Source organism: Euprymna scolopes, chromosome 5, assembly GCF_053919585.1.
Source record: "Euprymna scolopes isolate OS-2025 chromosome 5, ASM5391958v1, whole genome shotgun sequence".
Lineage (NCBI taxonomy): Eukaryota > Metazoa > Mollusca > Cephalopoda > Sepiida > Sepiolidae > Euprymna > Euprymna scolopes.
Window position 1 is genome coordinate 101,825,793 of NC_136486.1, and position 22,507 is coordinate 101,848,299.

Here is a 22,507-nt window from a genome sequence, read left to right on the forward strand (position 1 = left end):
AAGAGAAGAAAAAAACTGACAACGACAGAAAGCAGTTAGATAGGCCAGCGATGTATGTGTGCGCACGCGTTCTGCGAATTGTCACGTTGATCAGTTTACTGCTGGTAGCATTTGCATTATCGGTCATACAGGAGGGGGCTACTCTTGCATCTACCGTTTGCTGTATTTTATTTTTTTTAAGTTTGAAAGCGCAAATAATCACTCATTTTAGTGACCAGTTATGTGGTTTTATAAAAAAAACTCAAGAGGCGGGTGTTGGAAATTATAGGTGCCCAGAAAGAATACTTACATATATCTATATCGATAGATATATATAGCTATAGCGATAGATATCAATACATATAGATATATATCGATCCATCCCCGGAAACCGTTCCCCCCCCCGCTTTACGGTGTTATTTATAATGGTGATTTATTCTATTTTGTTACGAATTTTTAATGCCGTAACTTAAGGTTTTACTGCGTATGAGACAATTAAATATGTCTTTATATACAGTACAGTTACTACAGTTGAGTGTTTGTGTGTGTGTCACAACTGTTTATAAGAATTATGAACTACACTTGCTAAGGATGTAAACTTTGGCCCAAATCCGGCTATTCCTTTGTTCGATTTGTGATACTTATCGGAGCCATTCCAATACAAACTAATCTAGGAACATTGCCAGACACATAGAGTACATTTGTATAAAATTTGCAAAATAATCTGTTCACTAGCTTGGAAGTTCATAGGGAACGATCTCTCTCTCTCTCGTTCGCGCACGCGCGATGCCTTAGATATATATATATATATATATATATATATATATATATATATATATATATATATATACATATCAAATAGTTTGTGCAATTGTACTTTCCCCGTCTGTGTTCAAACGACATCTTCCATGGAAGTTAAATTGTTTTTATCTCTAAAGTCAACAAATACCTAAAACTCTATAACACGAACTATTAACGCCCATGCATTCTATACTAGTTGATATGCATAAGACGAAAAATAAAAAATAAATACATTAAATAATCTGCTAATATGTTTACACTTCCTCGTCACCCCTCTACCTTTCCCTCACTTTACACCGTTGCCACGCACGCGTTTCAGCTCGACACACGGCCATTTACTTGTCGGCTACCGAGTGAACTCTCGCCCAGTTAAAGGGGCCGGTCTTGATGAAGAGAAACGAGTTGTCTGTTCAATAAATCACAGGATATGAGGAAGTTTTTTGTTTTTTTTTCCCCTTTTAGATTGGGACTTTATGGCGGCAAGTAAAATGAAAGAAAATACAGAAAAATCTGTATGATGTACGTACTTGTTAGAGAACGAATATGTAATATTCCAAAAATCACATAAATCGATCTAGTTTTATTTAAAACTAAGAAAATCAAATTTTATTATTTTTAACAACTTTACTACTAAGCTGTATTGAACGTAAGGCTGCATTTTTTTTTTTTTACATCGACACTTCGAATTGAATTACCCCTCCTCCCTTTATTTCATCGTATTTAATCGCGATCGATGAAAACCTAACGGTTCGTTTATTCGTAAAATTTGATTTTCTTGAGAAAAAAAATCTATTTGATTAAATTATGTGAGTTTTTAAACAGTTCTTCATTCCGTTAGTGGTACGTTCATCATAGATACTTTCTGTATTTTCTTTACTTCTAATTGCCGCCATAAGTGCCAAACTGAATAAGCACCTGTTGTCATGAGCATCGAATAGCGGCAGATAAATCTGCCGCTGGTAGGAATTGAAGAAAAACTGTAGAGCTTAATCAAAATGAGATTTCTACAATAAACACTTAATTCCACACGTAACAAAATTAACATTTTAAAAGTTGCTGAAAATTGTTTTCTCGCACCAAATTAAAAAAAATATATAAATTCTATCCGGAATATTAGGACGTTTCATCGAATGTTCTGCTGGCTTGGCACGCCGAGAGCCCGTTAAAGGTGTACGCTCGATTTTTTTTTTTTTTTTTTTCTTGGAATAAGTGAGCACATTTGGAAAACATTTTCAATACTGCCACGAACTGCAATCGATCTGGTATTAGGTTTAATTGAGAAATTATTATTTTTTATATCTTGCTGAGAATTCCACCAACATTTAAAAACAAAAATAAAGGAAAATAGGCATGATATAAGTTTGCCTGATGAAATGCAAATATATATTTTTTTTTTAAAATCACATAAATTATTCAAGTAATTCTATTTTTCTATACCCCCCCCCCAAAAAAAAAACACATTTTTCAGCGGCGAAATAGAAATAAAAATAAAAATAATCACAAGTTTGAATTGAGTTATCACTCTTTATTTCTTTAATGACTTACAAGACAGCCGCCCTTCTGTTACCCCCAAAATTTAATCTTATTAAAAAATAAAACTACTTGATTAATCTTATTTGGTATATGAAGTTTTCATTTCGTTACGGCATATAGATCCTTGAAATTTTTCTTTACTCTTTGTTTTTAAATATGGGGGGGGGAATGCTTGACAAGAACCTTCGTTTTATTTGTATATAATAGTTTCATATACTGTACAGGTAGTTTGTATTTATAGATTTGACAAGGGAGCTGTAATTAAAAAAAAAAATTTCTAATGTTGTACTCCCTGTAAATTTCGCAATATTTAATCATCGTACTTGTTTTACAAGTACTTTCATGGAACACTCCTCGTGTATCTTTCCTTATTCATATCCAATGCTATTAGCAATGTGGAACAATCTTTTCATCCATTCGTTTTTACTTTGCTTGAAAATATAGTTATCGGAAACTCCTTATTGAACGAACGAAAAAAAAAAAACTTTCTCTCATATTATTTATCTTCCATCCAAGTCAACTTGCCATAGCCTAAAATAAATGCCTGAGAAACCCCGTCGCTAGGTGTATCAGATTTTTGTAGGAATTTTTGACACCCCTAACACGAAACTGCGAATAAAATACAAGAAACTCGTAATTTCTCAGTTAAAAGTGGGTTGTTTATTTTCTTTATGAATTATACTTCCAAAATAAACTAATAAAGTTGTTTTAAAAGTAATAGAAATATTTTTTTATTAAAAAAACAAAAAAACTAATGAAATTAATCGAATTTTACGAGTTCAGTATTTTTCAATTTTTAAACTTTAAAAATCTATCAATTTATCTATTGATTCCATTTTTACGATATTTTCAGGGTCAATATGAAATTTTATGACTTTTCCAATAAATCGAATATAATATTTTAGACCCGTTTTTTTTTATTCACGCCCCCCCCCTCATTTTGAAATGTCTATTAAAAGTAAATAATTAATTTACTCACCAAAGTTTTCTATATCACAAATTGAAAATAAAAGATCAATAAATAATATATTCAAATTTAAAACAAAAAAGTAGTGTTTTTTGTTTTTTAGAAATTTTCCTGTAAAGTCCGAAGTTTAAAACCTTTTTGTTTTTACCACGTTTTTTTTTTTTTTTTTTTTTTTTTTTTTTAATGAAACGTTGGTCGTAGCTCCTTTTAATTGAAAAAAAAAACATTAGGGTTTGAATTACATTTTTCGAGTAGTTATAAGCTTGGAAACACAGAGGGTCGAATTATTCAATATTTTTCACAAAATTTCTAACACACCTACCCCGTCGCTTGCTCCAATTAGTGGCAGCTTCAGAAAAATAAAGCCTGGAATGAAAACCGGTGGTTATGCACTTATTGATCCGCGCTATTATTTAAATAGTGTTTTCAAGTTTAATTAAAGTTTTCATGTCTTTATTATATTGTAAGGTTAAAGTACAGAATAGATACAAAACACCCTCCCCTCCTCATGTTTAGGATGCCTTTCTAAATCATGTTATCATTATAGCACGGATCAACAAGTACACTAGTACCGGAAAACCTCCTAGGACTAAATAGGGCGCTATTCCAGCCAAACTCAAACAAAACCATCGTTGGATTAGTTTGTATCGTTTTAATGATTATCTATATTTCACTAATATATATATTATTTTCCCCAAGTCTCTCTCCTTTCCTTCCCAGCACATTAATCATTAACAAATCGAAAATGTATTTTTAAATAAAGTATCCTTATGTCAAAGGTCACATAACTATTGACTGTTCTCCATTTAAAGTAATAAGATTGGCCGTTCATGAAAAAACAAAAACAAACAAAAAAACTCCACATTTTCCATATTTTAGATTTAATTTATATGCCAGTTTTTTTCTATTAAATATCGATTTCAAAATTAAGTGACCGAAAAACAAGTTACTTTTAAGGTGCGTTCATTTGGTTTGCGCATTTATTCGTTTTTTTTTTGTTGTTTTTTTTTATTTTATTTATTTATTTTAGCAATATTTAAAATGAGTACTTTTAGAACTAATACTTTTTTTTTTTAAATTTGAGGATAACATTTTTATTGATGCTTCTACAGAATTGGGACGAAATTTTGTAGTCGATAAATGGAGTTTTCAGATAAAAAACAATGCTTTCAACTGATTTTTTTTGTCAATTCTAATAAGTTACAATGGTATCTTCTAAATTATGCAGTCGAAATTACCTGAATATTACTGAATTATTAAACAAAACAACTTTAACAGGTAAGCAGGTGAAAAGTTGCCGCCATCTTGCTTAAATAAAAACGGGGAAATTACCTTCCTTTTGAACGCATGTATTACGATCATTTTCATCAAGTTCTATTTTTTTTTTATTTTCTTTAATAATTTTCTACCTTATCGATTTTCGTAATTTTTGGATATAATCATCTTAAAAATAGGAATATGTAGATACCATTGTTTTCATGCGAAATTCAGTTTTACGATTTCGGAAATTTCGTCCCAATAGTATAGAAGCGCCTTTTTTATTTATAACACGGTATCGGAATTTAGTCAAACTCTCTTCGCATATTGAGGCTAAAACGATATAAAGGTACGTGAGGCAAAATAAATATAACAAGAACAAAATATAAGTCGCGAGTTTTCTCTAACAACTATTAATTTAATCTATTTACTAGCAGGCCGCGTGGCGTTGCCGGGGTGTAAAAACACGCTTAAATTTTATATTTTAATCCATGCAGATTACGTATTTCATATTATAGACAATTATTACAGACGATATTCTAACGAACCTAATATATAGTATAGAGATCAAAACTAAAATTATGTTGGTGCCATTAGCTAGAATCGAAACGAAAACATCTAACTCTTCACCCGTATTCCTTAGCCCCTGCGTTACGCTTATGCGCGCAAACCTTTTCCCTCTGATGACAAAAAATTGAATTTTTCGAAACTCTGCGGAATACGGTCTTTTAGTTTATTTGTACATCTTATGAAATAATTAAAAATGTTCTATACCTTCCTTACAGGTTTGTTCTTTGAAAGTTTGAATACATTTCATAACATTTTGATATATACTCCTACAATTCTGCGGCCCTGTCGGTGGGGCATTGGAATACACCGACTGCCCCCCCTGTAGTGGGTAAAAGTCCCTCAATGGGGGCCCTGGATATGACCTTAAACTATATCCAGTGGTGAGGCCCCAGCTTTCGGGCCTTGGGGAGTGTGGAGCCACCCTTTAATTGCCATTGCTCCCAGGTCCACTTTGACCCGGAGTGGTAGTACATGTTAGGGTCCCAACTATGGGTTAAATAGAAACCGACTTGAAAACAACAAATCTATTCTATTAAAAATGTTTTCTTCAAAATCTTTGGATTCGGCATTAAATAACCCGAAAAGGATTGATATATCGTAAAACAAAAACAAACAACCAACCAAATCCTACAATTCTGTGTGCGTGTGTGTGTGTGTGTATTGATATTCATATTAAAAACCTTTTTCTATTAAAAAAAAATGCAACTTTGTTATATATGGGTCGTAGAATTGTATTTGCAGAAGGTCTAGCTAATTTGCAAATTATTTTAATTCATTTTAATAAATTCCCCCATTAGTATTTTTTTTTTTCAGTTTTATCATAGGATGATCATCTTTGATTATGTGTGATTATATTCATGCAGATATTCTACATGATTTATACTTGTGTAATAGTTGCGTAAAAAAGTTTATAGTAAATACAAACTTTCTCTCTATATGTATGTATGTATGCGAATATATATTTGTTTATAAACTTTTGCCTAGCAAACTCCTGCTAATTTTTGGTCAATTGACATAAATGTTATTATATAGGTTTTCGAACCCATGCAAAACTTTATATTTGAGTTTTAGCCGAGGAAAATCGGTGCAAAAGTGGGAAAATACAAAACCAGAATTTTGCTAGGTGAATGTCGAACGACGGCATTACGAATATGCATGCGTAACGTAATAGCTATTGATTCGTGTTTTGATTTTTAGCTTTGCAGCAAACATGCCTTCACGATTTACTTTTTCCTTTGACCTTAATGCCCAGGCATTACGGTCAAAGGAAAAAAGTAACTCGTAAGCTAAACGTTTTGGTTTCGATTCTCAGTGGTGGCACTCGAGTCATTTTTTTTTGTTTTTTTTTTTAAAATAATTACTATATGTTGAGTCCCATATAATATAATAATAAATACGAAATCTGCATTAATCAAAATATCATATTTTAAGTGTATTTTCTGAGCGGGTAATACTATGATATTCACTGGCCATCTCTTTTTTTTAAAGATAGAATCGTCTGATCGGCGAAGACAAGATGCAAGCAAGCACTTTTATAATTATATATTAGATCTTCATATTAATAGCGTTACTATCTACCAATATTTATCTATTATACTAATTATCTCGCTTTTCTATATCAACAGAAAATTATGGTTCATGATCGCTTTTTTTTTCTTGACAGGTTAAACTATTTCAATTATACAATCATTAGATATATGACTAAATCGACGAACGGCGTTATTTACTTGTCATAGTTATGACATTCAAAATGATTTTGAGTTGAGAATATATAACAGAAGGAAAGAAGGACGTAGTAATTGCTAAAAATGAAAATCAAAATAAAACGCTATAGGAATTTGTAAATACCGCATACCATAAGTCTATGTAGTTCGGGACCTTTAAGATCCACTAGCATGTGGGGGCGCCTGGCGTTGCCCGGTTGTAAAATGCGCTTAAATATATTTTGATTCATGCAGTTTTTGTATTTATTATTAGAGTTGGTTCTTTATCGATTATTTTATATTATATCGTACCCAATATATAGTCGTGATTTTAAGTTTAAAAAAAAAAATGAAAATTACTTGTGCCATTGGCTAGAATCGAAACCGAAACCAAATTTTACAAGATGCAAGTAAGCAAGCAAGAACGGATCATAATTTTTTTTTTTTAATTAAGATATATATCCAATCCCCTACTCGCACACCCTAACATCAAGATCTCATGTATGATGTGAAAAAAAAAAAACTGGAATCTTAGGGAGAAATAAATCATACCAGTTATTATACGTGCTACAGGACTTATGAAGAAGAACCTGAAGTCCTACCTAACTAATATTCCTCGTGAACCAAGTGCAAAAGATATCCAGACAATTGCACTTAAGGGAACAGCAAGGACACTAAAAAGATCTCTCGGTTGGTTTCAATGAAAAGCAGAGGAATGTTGATAGCTGGTCTGTCTGCCTCATACCCAACATCACAATCTTCAAAGAAAGAAAAAAGAAAAGAAAAATATGCACGCGCATTCATAGACAAAATTCAAACAGACAAGCAAGGATGCCTCTGGCGGCCCAGGGTGTTATAATTATGATAAAATCGTCACATTTCGGATCTAAGAGCAATTTAAAACGAGTCAAACTCTATTAGCGTTCCCATAAGGATAAAGTTCGACACAATGTCAGTTTCTAATGTGTAGGATACCAGCTCTACCCAAATATACAGTGGATGAAATAACCGGTAAAATTGTCCTAATCAAGAAAAACTTAAATAACTAAGGCCGTTGGATTTTGATCCCAATATAGATGCCTGGAAGGAATAACAACCAGCAGAATAAAAGAAAGTTCTTTATTTGGTCAGAAATTGTCCAGTGCATAGAGCATTATCGCCACATTTTAGTTGCTGCGTCAATCACTAACATCTATGTTGAATGTGGAGCAAAAAAAAACTAAATATTCTGCAACTGTGCACTTTAATATTTTTTAAGTGTGAAGTGAAAATAAATTCAACACGTGTAACTGTTACCAAACGCAAGAGAAGGTATTCTTTATTTGAAGTCTTGTAAAAGCAAACAAACCAAAAACCCAAAATAGCTCAGGGATATGCAGTTTTTTTGACGTATTTTTAACGGAAAAATCTATAAAAATTACAGCTGTTAGCTATTATTAATCAGTCAATTATTTAATTTTCGATCGATCTGCATGTTTTTTTCACTTATTGAAACTGATTGTGCGTTCTTATTAAAAAATATTTTCCACTATAGCGAACTATTTCATTTCACTTGGCCAACAGTTTGATTCCTAAAACATTCCAGGCTACGATACAAAATCGGAAGAAAAAGTAAAACTAAATTTACCAAACTGTAAATTTACACAGATCTATAAAATATTAAATTATCTTATATTTAGTATGTTTTTTGTTGTTGTTCTTTCATGTTAACTATATTGCACAAATGCTAGAATTTCTAGCCTAATCTATCCCGTACTGTCTAAGGTGTAGCATTGGCGCATCGCTGTGTGGGATCGCAATAAAGTTTATACTTGTTTAGAATGGTCTCTCTATTTTATATACATTATACTTGAACAATAGTTATTCTTTATACCTACAGACGCTAGTGTTTCATGCTTACGACATCATCAGTGTAGGGGTTGCAATAAATGCCGGTTATGAGATTTGAACCCAGACACTTTTTGCTCCATTTACTAGACCGTTATCCCAGCGCCACCAGACAATTGCGACGAGAATGATTTAGATTAAGAACTATTAAACGTCGAATTCAGGCGAATACATTAGACAATGTAGAGTGTTCGAACGAGCGGTAGTCGTGAACGTTGCATAAACACTAGCTGACTGACCTTTAGTTATTATTCAACAGGCAGTGCCTATCCTTAATTATGCTTGAAGGGACTTAATAATTATAATTAAATAATAATTATTCTTATATATATAGCGTGTGTGTCCACGTTGTTGGGTTGGTCTTAAATATAACCAAACCCACTCCTTGATGAAACATCCCCTTAAGTAATCCAATTTGCCAAATCTCCATTACTAACGATAACTACATTTTCCCATTGACTACTGTTCACTCATTAACCCTCATCCTCGAGTGGACTCTGGGTCTTGATAAGCGGTAACTTCTTTAAAAAAAATTTCAATATTTTTCAGAAAACTGAGAAACTGAAAAAAAAAATCCCGAGGAAATTAATGTAATTTTGTTTTCAGATTCCATCCGTTTAATAATGAAAAATGTTTCTAAACCACAAACGTAAACAAAACTAACAAAGCAAAACCTCCCGATGTAATAATAATTTTGACAATGAAAAACCTTCCAATGTAATAATAATTTTGACAATGAAAATGCATTCGCGAACAGAACCGGAAATGTTTCGCAAATCGAATTATTTCGCCCGTGCATGCGTCGTTTATTCGATTTACAATCTGGGAATCTTTTAGAAATATAATCTGCCATTTAATTTCTAGTTGGCGTCTTTTAACTGAAGAGGAATAGTCGAAACATTATCTTTGCCCAACGACGTGGAATCGCCGAGAAACATTAAAGTTGTATTTCCCTGTCGACATGTGTTCACCCCCTCTATCTCTACTCATCAACACCAACACGCACACACACGCACACACAGATATAACAATTTCTAAGGTTTATTGCATTTGTAAATATAGGGTTTATTTAATTCGCATTTAAATATAATAATTTTAAGGGAATGAGCGTTGAAATCGTTTGATGGGCGGTACTGCCCTACTGATGATTGTTTGTGAGCATGCAACAAATCTCTGTGAATAATAAATATTTATTAATAAAATAATATATACACGCGTCATTTCAGAAGTAAACATTCCTATTTTTAACTAAAAAATGAAAAAATAAATTTACAAACACTATAAGAGGTAGAGAGAGGAGGTGGTGGGAGGATTAGGAGATAGGGAGTGAAAACAAAATAGTAAAAAATAAAGTTTGTTTTAATGGTTCTACTGGAATGGAACCATTAAAACAAATGACCTTTTTGTGATCCAGAGTTTTTTTTTTTTCTACATAGTCACCACCCTTCTCAATGCACTTTAGCCAGAAATTTAATGACGCATCGCTGCTTCTGACTCGCGCTTATGACAAAAGATGCATTTTTAACCATCTTACAACATCAATATCTGCAACAGATTAAACTTTCAGGTGATGAATACACAAGTTCAACCATAACAATGCAAGTTTCAAAATTTGGTATATAAATTATTCAGACACATGGAACATTTTTTAGCCGGTTTTCGCACGGAAAAAAAGTTTAAGGGGTAAAAATTGAAAAACTGGTACGTGGGTCATCGGATTGCTATATAATCCAGACCCTTACCCGACCCCGATCGACAACATTGGAGACCTTTGCTTTGGAACATCGGTAATAAACATTAATCGAATTCCTTAGCGCAATAAATTTTATTAGATGATCTTCATAACCTTTTTTTACAATTTCTTTGTCGCTCTGAACCGACCAGGTATAGGTCTTATCAATTTTTATTTCATTATTTTCATTTAATTGAATTAAAAAAAAAAAATATTTCATTTTCCCCTGCAATATTTTTTCCTCCGTATTAGAAAACGCAGTTTAAAAAACATCACCATCGTACTAATTACAATACGAATATTCGTCCAATTGTAAGTACTTTTGAAAATCGCAAGGCTAACCTTTAAGTTTTTATTTGCCCCGTAAAGTTTTGTCATTGTTTCTCCAAAAAGAGCTTCATATTGCATCAAAAAGTTACGTTTTCTTTTTTTTTTTTTTTTTTTTTTGTGTCATCGCATTACCATCATTATACATGCACATGCGATCTTGAGACGATGTAATTTATAGATTGGGGGCATAAGATCGCACGGGTCTGATTCAATTGTTCAGTTAGAAAAAAATAATAGCTTATATATATATTTGAAACTATTTAAAGACGTGCTTAAGAACTACAAACCGAATCCATTCGTTTATACATCCGTTGGCAAATGCGAGTCACCCATCTTTTTCTGCATTAAATAGCAATTTGTTCGCTTAGATGTTTACAATAGGAATTTTTTTACAGAATCGAATAACAACAAACAGTAGACTGCCTAATACTACTCGTTGTTATTATTTAAATTTATAAGATTTAATAATAAAACAATAACTCCTCAACCATGTAGCCTACCTTTTTTCTCAACGTATATGAAAATTTCAATGTCCCAAAAATATATGCGAAACTGGTCTGAAGTGTTCATATTTTTTAATATTTTATTTTAATTATGTGAAAATAAACCAATAATTAACTAAAAGAGATTCCATATTTGAAAATACGACAGGTTTCATAATGAAGGATAATAAATGGTAGCTGTTCAGTTGCTAACCAAATAATCTCTCATAGCGTACGAATCGTCTAAATAAAGGCTCTCTATTTCTTCCTCTTTCTTTCTGATGTAGTGGAATGCATCATCTTTGTGACGCCATTATGTATACACAGAAACAAACAATCTAGTGGGCAGTTATAATAACATAGATAGGGGTTAATACTTGATTGCGTACGTTTATAATGGAGTTTTTCATCCATTAATACTGCGATCAGATCAGGCAATCCAAAGATACTAACTTCTAGACATATAACGAATGAAACATTAATATTGTTTTCCTTTTCTATTTTCAAAACTCAATCATGTTTTACAAACAAAAAACAACTATTAACAAATATGTAAAGATATAACATGAAGCATAGTCCCTTTTCCAATAATTACCGGATCCGGCATTTAATAATATAAAAGGGTTGATGTGCCGTAGGACAAAATAACGAAACCTTTCGTTAAACAAGTTGTCTTAGTAAAACCTGGGCGGATAAGAAGTCCTTTCTCAACGACAACATTAATAAGGTTGAAACTGAGGCTAATGAAATTAATACTGTCTAAGTAAGGCTAGAACTCTGTATACCATTTAGTAGATTGAACATTTGATTTATAACCGTTTCAATTCTGTTTTTTGGGTTTGTTTTTTTTTTCCAAGAAATATTTTGGAACCATTATTACACTCCGAATAGCTGACAAACACATATTCAAGAAGTATTTGAAAGTAGCTAAATGGAAATTAAAAAGAAAGGAAATTTGAAAACATTTAAAAAAAAAAAAAGGAAAGAAAATGTACACTCTAAAAATTACCCGATACTTTTCGAAAAATCTCCAGGCTAAAACAATTTCAAAATCCTAAAATTCAATTTTGCAGGTCATTAGTCTACGTAAGAGTTGAATTATTTTGTGTAATCTCTACTCCTTAACCCCAGGGGAGGGGGGGCGACGGGTGATAATTTGATTTCAACGGAACATTTGATACGCGGATGACTTCATAATTGTACCGATCGTTTAAAATCACCTTTGAGCGCATTCGCTCGCTCGTGTATGCACATGCGCATTGGATCTAGTTAGTGTTAACTTCATATCTACGTTTCCACATATGTTGGGGTACAAACACGGTCGAGCAAAGAACGTATAGTGATAATCACACTCAAAGAAAATCTCTAGCATTGAGCAAAAAACAATTTACTATTTTTTGTTTTTTTTTGTTTTTTAATTGTTGAATACTATGAAGTCTTGCCAGGGAGTGAAAGATGTCCCAAAAGGGCAGAACAGAAACTACGCATGCGTGAGATAAAAAAGATAGACGGGGAGTTATACTACGTTAGTAGCTCGACATAATACATTTAATCTTTTTTTTAATTTATTCTGCTGGTATACTACTGATAGTTTTCCGTTTTCTTGCTTCATTTTCGTTTTCAGCACTGAATTCCATAATCGTTACACAAATTATCTATAAATGTGAGAATGTGTGCGTGAGAACAGTTCTCAACCTATATACTCAACTAATTTTTGCTTACAAGACTTGAAATTTGGGATAGAAGGTATTACAACATGTGGAAAACATTTTAATCGGTTTTCATCCGGAAGAAAGGGCTGCTAAGGGGTCAATTTTTTTTTAACAATTGGTACGTGAGAGTTACCGGATTTTTACCTGTTTGTCAACTATTTCACGAATGTGCATGCGCAGTTATGAAACATGACAGCTTCCTTACGTTAAGAATAAGTACAGAACACTTTTTAAACTCGTATCAAGCTGGCCTAATGGTTATCGTACTTGACTCACTGTCTTTAAATTTTGGTTTCAATATCAGCTAGAGTATTTTTTTTCTTTCTTTATTTACAAGAAATGAACTGTTTAGAAATAACAATACTCGAATGCACACGTCTCAGTTTCTTTCCGGTTTTTTCTCTACTATATGGGGCACAATATAACAATCACTAGATGGTCGGCTCTAAAAATAATAAATGCGAAATCTGCATAAATTTAATCTTTATGCTCTTTTACGACCGGGCTACGCCGGGCGGCCTGCTAGTAACCATATAAACTGAAATAATAAAGTTCACACCCACTTAAACATAGGCTATTAAAGTCACCAAAGCATAACACTATTGCACGTATCGCACGGCAGTAAAATCACTCGTTTTAAATCTGACCAAATTACTTATGTCCGGTTCGCTATCAGCACACTAAATTATATTCAATTACTTAATCAGTGTACTTGTAATGATTAGTAAAATAATTCATGTATTTTTGTTTTTCTATAAGCCATTTTATGTGTAAATGTAAAACTGGGTATGTGGTATTCACTCCCAATGAAAGTAGGAAACCATATACCTATATTGTTTTTTTTTTTTTTTTTCACAATATAGCTGAGGTGATCTATAACTTGTAATAATTGTTTGAAATTTGCTCGCAAAAACGAGTGAGCAGTGAAGCTTTAAAGCAGTTCTAAATGGCTAAAACTGCCACTTAACCATATATTAAAACACTACCGTGTTTAAATGATATGATATCAACCTCTCATCCCCTTTTTTTTAAGGATGGAATCGCCCGATCGTCGAAGACAAGATTTAAGCAAGCACAGTCGGACAGCCTACGAAGTTTATATATAATAATATAAAGAGTAATTAAAATTGCAAAATGATAAAATGGCAAAACATTTTAAGATAAGTTTTCAAGGTAGATAATTAAAATTAAAGCAATTTGTTTTCACAGCCTTATCACTATCCAAATATGATTTTATTTACTTTTCCACGACAGAAAGATGTGACACAAGGTCGGAATATGGAGGAGCGCCAAGCCAGCGCCCCTAAAGACGAGCACACTAGCCTATTAAACATTGTCTTGGTAACCTCCTCAACATTCTCGGTCATTGCTCCTCAGTCAGTAAGCAATAAAGTAACTCCACCGGAGAGACGGGAGGCAACGGCCTGGGAGGGGGAATCTTCCCAGAACTTCATAGGGCCAGCAGCTATACTTTATCCAACAGGGAAAAAACGTTTCAATGCTGGTCTATATTTTGTTGGCTATGGGAAACGTATGGTTTCCTCGGCTGTAGCATATTGGTTTCAGAATTTTATGGATTTTGACACATTTATATTTGTATTGTTCAAACAGCTATTCCCATCGGGCTGCCATTTTCATAATATTTCAGTTTGTAACGGTATAAGGGAACCAACACGGTATTACCCCAGTCGCAAAGTAGATAAAGAACAGAAAAGAACTTTAACTCTTTTTGTTATTGTACGACATTTATTTTCTCTATCTCCCGCCATGCGTAACTTCTCGTAAAGACAGTGGCGCCTCGCACGTAATCGTCTTAAAAGTGCTCTCTCTTTTTGTATAGTCGTTTTCCTTACCGTGACGTCATTTCGCTCACTGCTAGTTGTTTGGATATAGCCGCCCGCGCTATGTTACAAGTCGATGAAACCTTCGATCCTATTTCGGGCGCATCATCAGAGTCCATAGAGAACGGGCGCACGCACACACGAAGTGCCTTTTTATATAGAAGTATAGATAATATGATGTTATTGGAATAAATAAAATATAATAAAAAAAAAATAAATATCTTAGCACTTTTACTGATAAACGCCCATGAAGATGGATCCGCAAGTATCAGAAAGTATTTGGGTTAAAAAAGCGATTATGATATATGCATCAGCCAATTCCTGTCTACAGTAGTCAATAAAATGTTTAAAGAATTGTGTGTGTGTGTGTGTGTGTGTGTGTGTGTGTGTGTGTGTGTGTGTGTGTGTGTGTGTGTGTGTGTGTGTAAATATATGTATGTCAAGGCGAAGGGCCGCGGGAGTAATGTTAAGGGAGATTGCTTGAATTTTCCACACGCAAATCTTATTTTCCTCAGTCCGAAATTCTATCACAAATCCCTCTAGCTGTTCTGAAATTGTTTTACTTGCTACGCTTTTCACTTGTCTGCTTCGTTGCCTCTTACATCCCGTCTAAACATTGTTTGTGGAGAGCAATGATCCGGCAAAGCAACAACGTTTGCCGCACAAATTCGTTAAAGGTCTGAAACTGACGAGAAACCAACGCAAACAGAAATGAAAAAGAAAAGAAAAACCAACCGGTCGAGTAATCTTAACATCTTCCAGATACTTTTATGTGAAATTGTAGAAAGCTTCCATGTTGATGCTATTGTTTGCACGGCTTGCATTACTAACATTATATATTTACTTCGCGGGGCTAGATATGAATAAAAGATACTACATAATGAAGAATCGTTTAAGTCTAAATAATACAATTTCAACAGTCCTATCTAAGTTTCTCATAACTAATTGATCACTGCTTATCAAGGTTTGTTGATTAAACGGTTTATTGGGCGATGGACGCCATTACAAGAATATTAAAAAATGGGTTACATCGGTATTTGCTTATCTAGGAGAATTTAACAAATATTTATCATTAGAAATTGCGATGGCCAGACTATAGTCGGTTGGGAGGAAGCCCCGGGTATTTTATCCCAGAAATGGCATGGTTTCGGTAAAGATGAAGAAGGAAACGTTCTTCACAGCGATTTTAGTGATGCGAGTTTTTATGTTAATAGCTGTAGAGAAGAGATCCTCTTCCATTAGATTACTAAGTAGATTTTGTACTTTGTGACTATATATATATATATATATATATATATATATAAAGTTCTAGCGATATAAAGAATTAACATTTCAAAATGATAAAATGCCAAGACTTTTAAAATAGGTTTAGTAATTTTCAAGGGGGGGGGGGTAATTGAAATTAGAACAATTTTTTAGTTACAATAAAAAAACATCTAATATAAATCTACTGTAACTGTAAAAACAAATTGTTAATTTGAATTACCTCCCTTGAAAACTAATGAATCCATTTTAAGTTTTGCAATTTATCAATTTGAAATTTTAATTACACTTTATATCGCTATAACACATATATATATATATATATATATATATACACACACCTGTCCTTCCTTTTTTTTAAGGATGAAATTGCCCGATCGGCAAAGACAAGATATATATATATATATATATATATATATATATATAACTCCGTAGGCCGTGCTGGCTTGAATCATGTCTTTGACGATCGGGAAATTTCATCCTTAAAAAAAAAAAGGGAATGACAGGTGTATGTATGTATATATATATATATATATATATATATATATATATATATATATGGACGCGACTCAGAAGTTAAGGAATGAGAGGAGTTATGCTTTAGTTTTAGCTGATGGCACCCAAGGCGTGTGAGTGTGTGCGTTTTGATCTCCCTACAATATATTAGATCAATACGATAATCGATCGATAATTGTCTCTCTAACAATGAATACGTAGTCTGCATGAATTTATATTTAAGCGTATCTTTCCACCGGGCAACACTAGGCGACCTGCTAACATATATACTCAGAAAATCAAATTGCATTTGAATAACACAAATGTTTTATTATACATTGTTTAAAATGTATCTATGCGAATAAGACACTTAAACAGATGCGTTTGTGTATTTGTTCATTAACGATATATAAATTATTTCAACGTGTATTCCATTAATTTCCATGATAGTGAGCAGTTTTGATACTAATATAGATGGGATGAATAGGGAAACAAATCTATGATTTTATTTCGATTGTGATACTGAATATGATTGAATCGGTCGGCATCGCGTATTTATGTGCTTTTTTGAGTTTATGGTGACACTTTCAGTTTTTAGGCGCTATACAGTCTTTATTACGCGCTAAATTACACTCTACCTACTCTCCTGAATTCGCATGACTCCGCGCTTTCTCACCTTTTCACGCTCTAAATAAACCAGGCGTCATCTCTCACCACGTTTTTCTACGGCTTTTCAAGTCTGCGTCATTAACCAGCCCAGTTGCTTAAATCGGCGTCAACAACTAGTAACGTAATCATATCTGACGTCTGCGCTTCCATAAATCAGTAAAGTTATTTAAATAAACTGTTTCATTGGGTCTTGTATTATTGGAAAACAACTAAAGAGGCCGGCAGATCGAAGCTGACATAGCTTTGCAAGTATGGAAGATGATACGTGCCAAAACACAATGGATTTTTTTTTTTAATGTCCTTTTTATATTTGGTTTCGCATTGGGTGCCAGCTTACATTTTTATAATATTATCGAGGAAAGTAAATACACGTACTGTTATGAACAGCCAACAAGATATCAGGACTTTTGTATCCGAAACTCCCATGATGCAATTGATGTTTCTATTTATTTAAAACCAGCAGGGGTGTCCGGCGTTGCCGGGGTGTTTTATAGGTGTGTGAAATAGTGTTGGTAGGCATGCTCGAACCCGTGACGCAAAGGCGGAAAAGAAAGTGAGAGAAAACCTGTCATCTTACCGTTAGGCCATGACGCGACAGGAAGTGAAAAGCGTTCAAATTTAGTGATTTCAATCAAAAAGTTGACTTTCAGAAATGAATAGTCAAGTGGATGAGTTCACGCAGGCGAAGAAATGAACGTCTGGCTGGAGGCCAGTTTACTTATTTGTTTCCCCACGATGTTGGGAAAAAGCCAGATCCCTTCAAAAAAGGGTAACTCTGGCAGTGTCTTAATGAAGAGCAATTGTCTGATATGAAGGGTTTCCCCCCAGAAAACCGGGAAGGCCAGGCTACGCATTTGCTTCGATCAGTTCGTCTTTTATACGAGAAAGACAAACGCCGGGAACAAGGAATCTTTATTTTTTAAGCCGATCAAAATAAAGATAGAGACGACATCCGTTTTCGAATTTGAGATATTATAATCTAGGAAGTATAAGGACACTTCTCCAAAATAGTAACCTTGTCGAGTACCGCCACGAAAAAATGGACATACACAAATGCGCGCACCCATGTTTGCCTTTTCTTATAGATGTCTTCCTGTTATTAGTATTGGTATTCAAATAGGGATGTAAAACTAAGGGTTACTCGATTGTTTTAGATGCGTATACTGATCATTCAGTCCAAGCTATGACTCAATTACGTTCTAATATATGTTTCTTTTATAACTAGGCCGATAGCCATTAGTCGCGTGCTCTCATGTAATGAATGAATGCGTGTATGTAGGATTGACATGAAATTCTTAGATAAACTAAAATGACCGAAAAATGGGCTGAAATGACTTAAAAAATAAAAAGTAAATGACTTTGAATGACTTTAATGAACTTAAGGATGAATTGAATAATCTTAAGAATAACTTGAATGCTTAAAAATAACTGGAATCGTTCAAAAACAACTTGAATGGCTTTGAAATTGACTGGTTGTAAAGTGAGTAATCAATTTACATTAAATTATGAAAGAAAAGTGATCCCTACTTTATATCACAAAGTTACAAACATAAGTACAACATGTAGTAAGAGCAGATACTACACTTTGATCTTGGCCAAAAGGCGAAGAAAAGCTTACAAAGCTAAGAACAGCATGTATTAACAACAGACCTTTGATCTTAACTAAAAAGGCCAAACACACAAGTGTTACGGACAGACCGACCGACCGACAGAGTGACTTATAGAGTCGCTTGCACGCGACTAAAAATACTAGGTTTCACTGCAACTTAAAATTTGCTCTTCATTTTGTTTCGCATCTTTGTCATCGCGACTTGTATATAAAACGCATTTTGTATGTGTGAGAGTTCGTTACCTGTTGACACTGAAAAGGCTGTGCCGATTTATTCATTGTTCAATTTTACACAAATGTACTTTGTGCCTGGGAGTGTTCTTAGATAGTTTTTTCTATCAGAAAGCTCTCGAGAATATAAAAAATCAACAAGTGCAAAATCTGATGAAAGAAACAGTTTGATTTTAATGAAACTTAACACTCTAATAAAACATAGCATCACAAATGCATTTGAGAAGTTTATTTTTTTACCACCACACAAGTAGAAGGGCCCGAGGTATAAAATCACCAGTAGATGTTTTGATAATACAGGAGTGCGTTCGAAATGTTTCTTTTAGAGCACAAGTGAACAATGATACTAAACTTTTGCATTTAAAACTGTTATTTAGATCATTATATTAACATAAGTTTATAAAAGGAAGACCGTAGGTTCTCTACAGTACAATGTAGATTATAATTTCTGGTTGAATGTCACCGCATCAAGGCATATGAAGCTTCTCTTGGTGCAACGCGGTGGGTTACAGACTAAAGCAAGCAACCTCTCTCTCTGTGCTATATATATATATATATATTAAAATAAATAGCAACAATTTTAAAACTTACAGAGATTAGTGTTTCCTGCTTATGAAATCATCAGTGTAGGAAATGATAATTATTTTTGATTGGGAAATTCGAACCAGTTCACACAACCACTTTGAATTTATAGACCAGTGTCTTCTTTCTAGGCCGCAGGCAACTAACATCTGAATAAAAGGAAATTAAGGACCTATGAACCGCATGTCGGCGGACATTCCGAGTAGGCCTTCACAGCGGAATATATATAGAGATGGATAGATTAATAGTAATCCGTGCAGAGTTTTTTTTTATCTACAGAATAAAAAAGAACCTGGAGAAGCTTTGTTTATATGTTAGAGTGCTTTATTTTAAATCGAGTTATTTGTAATAAAAGGTTTTATTTATACAATTTGGCTACACATTTAAACACATGTTTCATTGAAAGATATGAGCTGCCTGATATAATCAAGGCAGCACCTCCTGTCTTTGTTTTCATTTTTGTGGGTATCTATAATACACCTGGCATTCTCAAGCCGGAATACTAAATTAAGGATGTCAGGCTTATTAAAGCTGTTATAGAAAAATGTTTTTAATTGTGTGTGTGTGTGTGTGTGTGTGAGAGGATATTTTATGCACTGTTACTGGTTTTGCCAAACTGCTGTGTACCTACTCTCCCAAGCCCCACGTTATATCACGTTGTTTGTTAATGGTTGTCGCACTAAATTCGAATGACCTACGCAGCCATACCGGAAATGTCGTTCTTCCGTGTTGTAACCTTCATTTGACTGTTTTAGGCGTATAATTCAGAGTAGTTGATCAAATACATAATTAACGTTATGTTTGCTCTTACAGTATTTTGTAATTTATCTTGTGATCTTTTAAAGATTAGATCTGCCTCATTCCACAAAAATAAGTGTGAATAAGTTCTGGCTTGAGAAAGGATGGCTTGCACAGTGGTGACTGAAATGTTTTGCAAATGTGTAGTCGAATTATGTTTGTATACAAAAAATCCTTATTCCCTGTAAGTTGTAATTGTCTGTATTTGTTCCTTGTAAGTTGTTCCTTATTTATAATTGAGGACTATATATATATATATATATATATATATATATAAACACAATGATTCTGTCGATTTTTACTTGTGGATACACATTTTACCTGGATGCATAAGTGTAAATATATGTAAGCATATGCTTCTGTGTTATATATTTGGAGAGGTTTACAAAACGCAGATGTGTCAAATTAAAACGTTTTAATTTACGGAAAATTCCAGTTTAAAAAAAAATTTTTTTTTTTAATTTCCACAAACTACACATACACGTAGGTAACTGTATGTACATGGATGGTTACAATGCTATTGTGTATGCGTGCGCGTAAACACACACACACACACACACACACACATATATATATATACATATATATATATTTAATTATAATACATGCCCATCACTTTTTCGTGTGTACGCGCATAAAAAATAGGAAGAAAAAAAAGCACGCTCCGACTACAAAGATATAATTTAGCGAATTATTTGGCAGTATTATTTTTTGGCACAAAAACTAATACATCTAGTTTATATATATATATATATATATATATATATATATATATATATATATATATATATATATATATATATATGAGAGAGGAAAAAATGTAATTATTGTGAAGTTATGAGAAAAATAGCAATTTACTGCCTGTTCCTCTTGTTCGAATGTCTACAACGAAAATGGGTTGGAATATTTAGGCGCGAATCAAGGCTGGGTAATTTTCATGCAAATTCCGATTTCATAGACACAACGGAGTTAAATTTCCTGAGATGAAAGAAGAAACTAGTTTGAATAATGTTTGATCATCTTCGATTATTTTCGTGATTTTCGACGTGAACATGAATCTTTTCTTTACAAATTGGAATCCCGTGTATTTATCAGGAATTTGAGTGAAAATACATACGTTCCATTGTTTTAATTTTCTTTAAAACAACAACAACAACAACAAAAAGAACATAAAAAAGCACGTGCACACATAACTGCATCAATATGTGTGCATCTTTAGTGCGTTCTTTAAATCTTTTTTATCTGACTCTCTTTCTTAGCCCTTCTGCTTCTCAGCCTCCTTTTTTTTTATTTTTTTTATTTTTTTTTTAGTAAAGGCAAACAGCCGAGGTTGATATTATAAAAATCCACTCCTTAACGACTGGACTTTTGTAAAAGAACATTGCCTTATGATATATCTAAATAATCACAACTAGTTGACTGAAACATACTCAAAAATGTGTAGCGATACCTGAATGTTTAGTAAAAAATGAACAAGACGTTTATCTTGCTCTACTTTAGTATTTACGTATTGAGCACATTTCTAAAAAACCATGAATTCATTGAATATACCTCCGAATTAATCTAATATATTAGTTATCATAGGAAGCCGAACTTATATAATTTATAGCAATCTACAACATAAAATAAAATAAACAATACATTCGTTTTAGAAACGATCGTACATCAAGTATTGTTTGAATTCTTGAGTGATACAAATATGTTAATTTTACTTATCTGAATCTACTTTATAATAACTCTATATTATTTAAACAAACCGTTTAGCTGGCTTAAATAATAGCATTCAAACATGAGCTATACTCACCTTTATTATAGGCGAGTTATTTTGTACATTTCTACACAGAATTCGGGGTCCTGGATATGATCTTAAACTATATCCGACGGTGAGGCCCCAGCTTGCGGGCTTTGGGGAGTGTGGAGCCACCCTTTAATTGCCATGGCTCCCAGGTCCACTCTGACCCGGAGTTGTAGTACCTGCTCGGGTTCCAATTATGGGTTAAATAGAAACCGACTTAAAAAAAAAATATATATATACTCTATTAAAGAATTGTTCTTCAAAATCACTG

The 22,507-nt window shown here is 33.2% G+C and overlaps 1 protein-coding gene and 1 pseudogene across 6 annotated transcripts in view; one reads left to right on the forward strand and one right to left on the reverse strand.

The window, feature by feature from the left end:
• Positions 1 to 22,507, forward strand: part of LOC145276940 (insulin gene enhancer protein ISL-1-like) — a 224,936-nt gene that overhangs the window by 48,999 nt on the left and 153,430 nt on the right. The window lies entirely within an intron of this gene.
• LOC145277229 (U2 spliceosomal RNA) lies at positions 18,689 to 18,836 on the reverse strand (annotated as a pseudogene).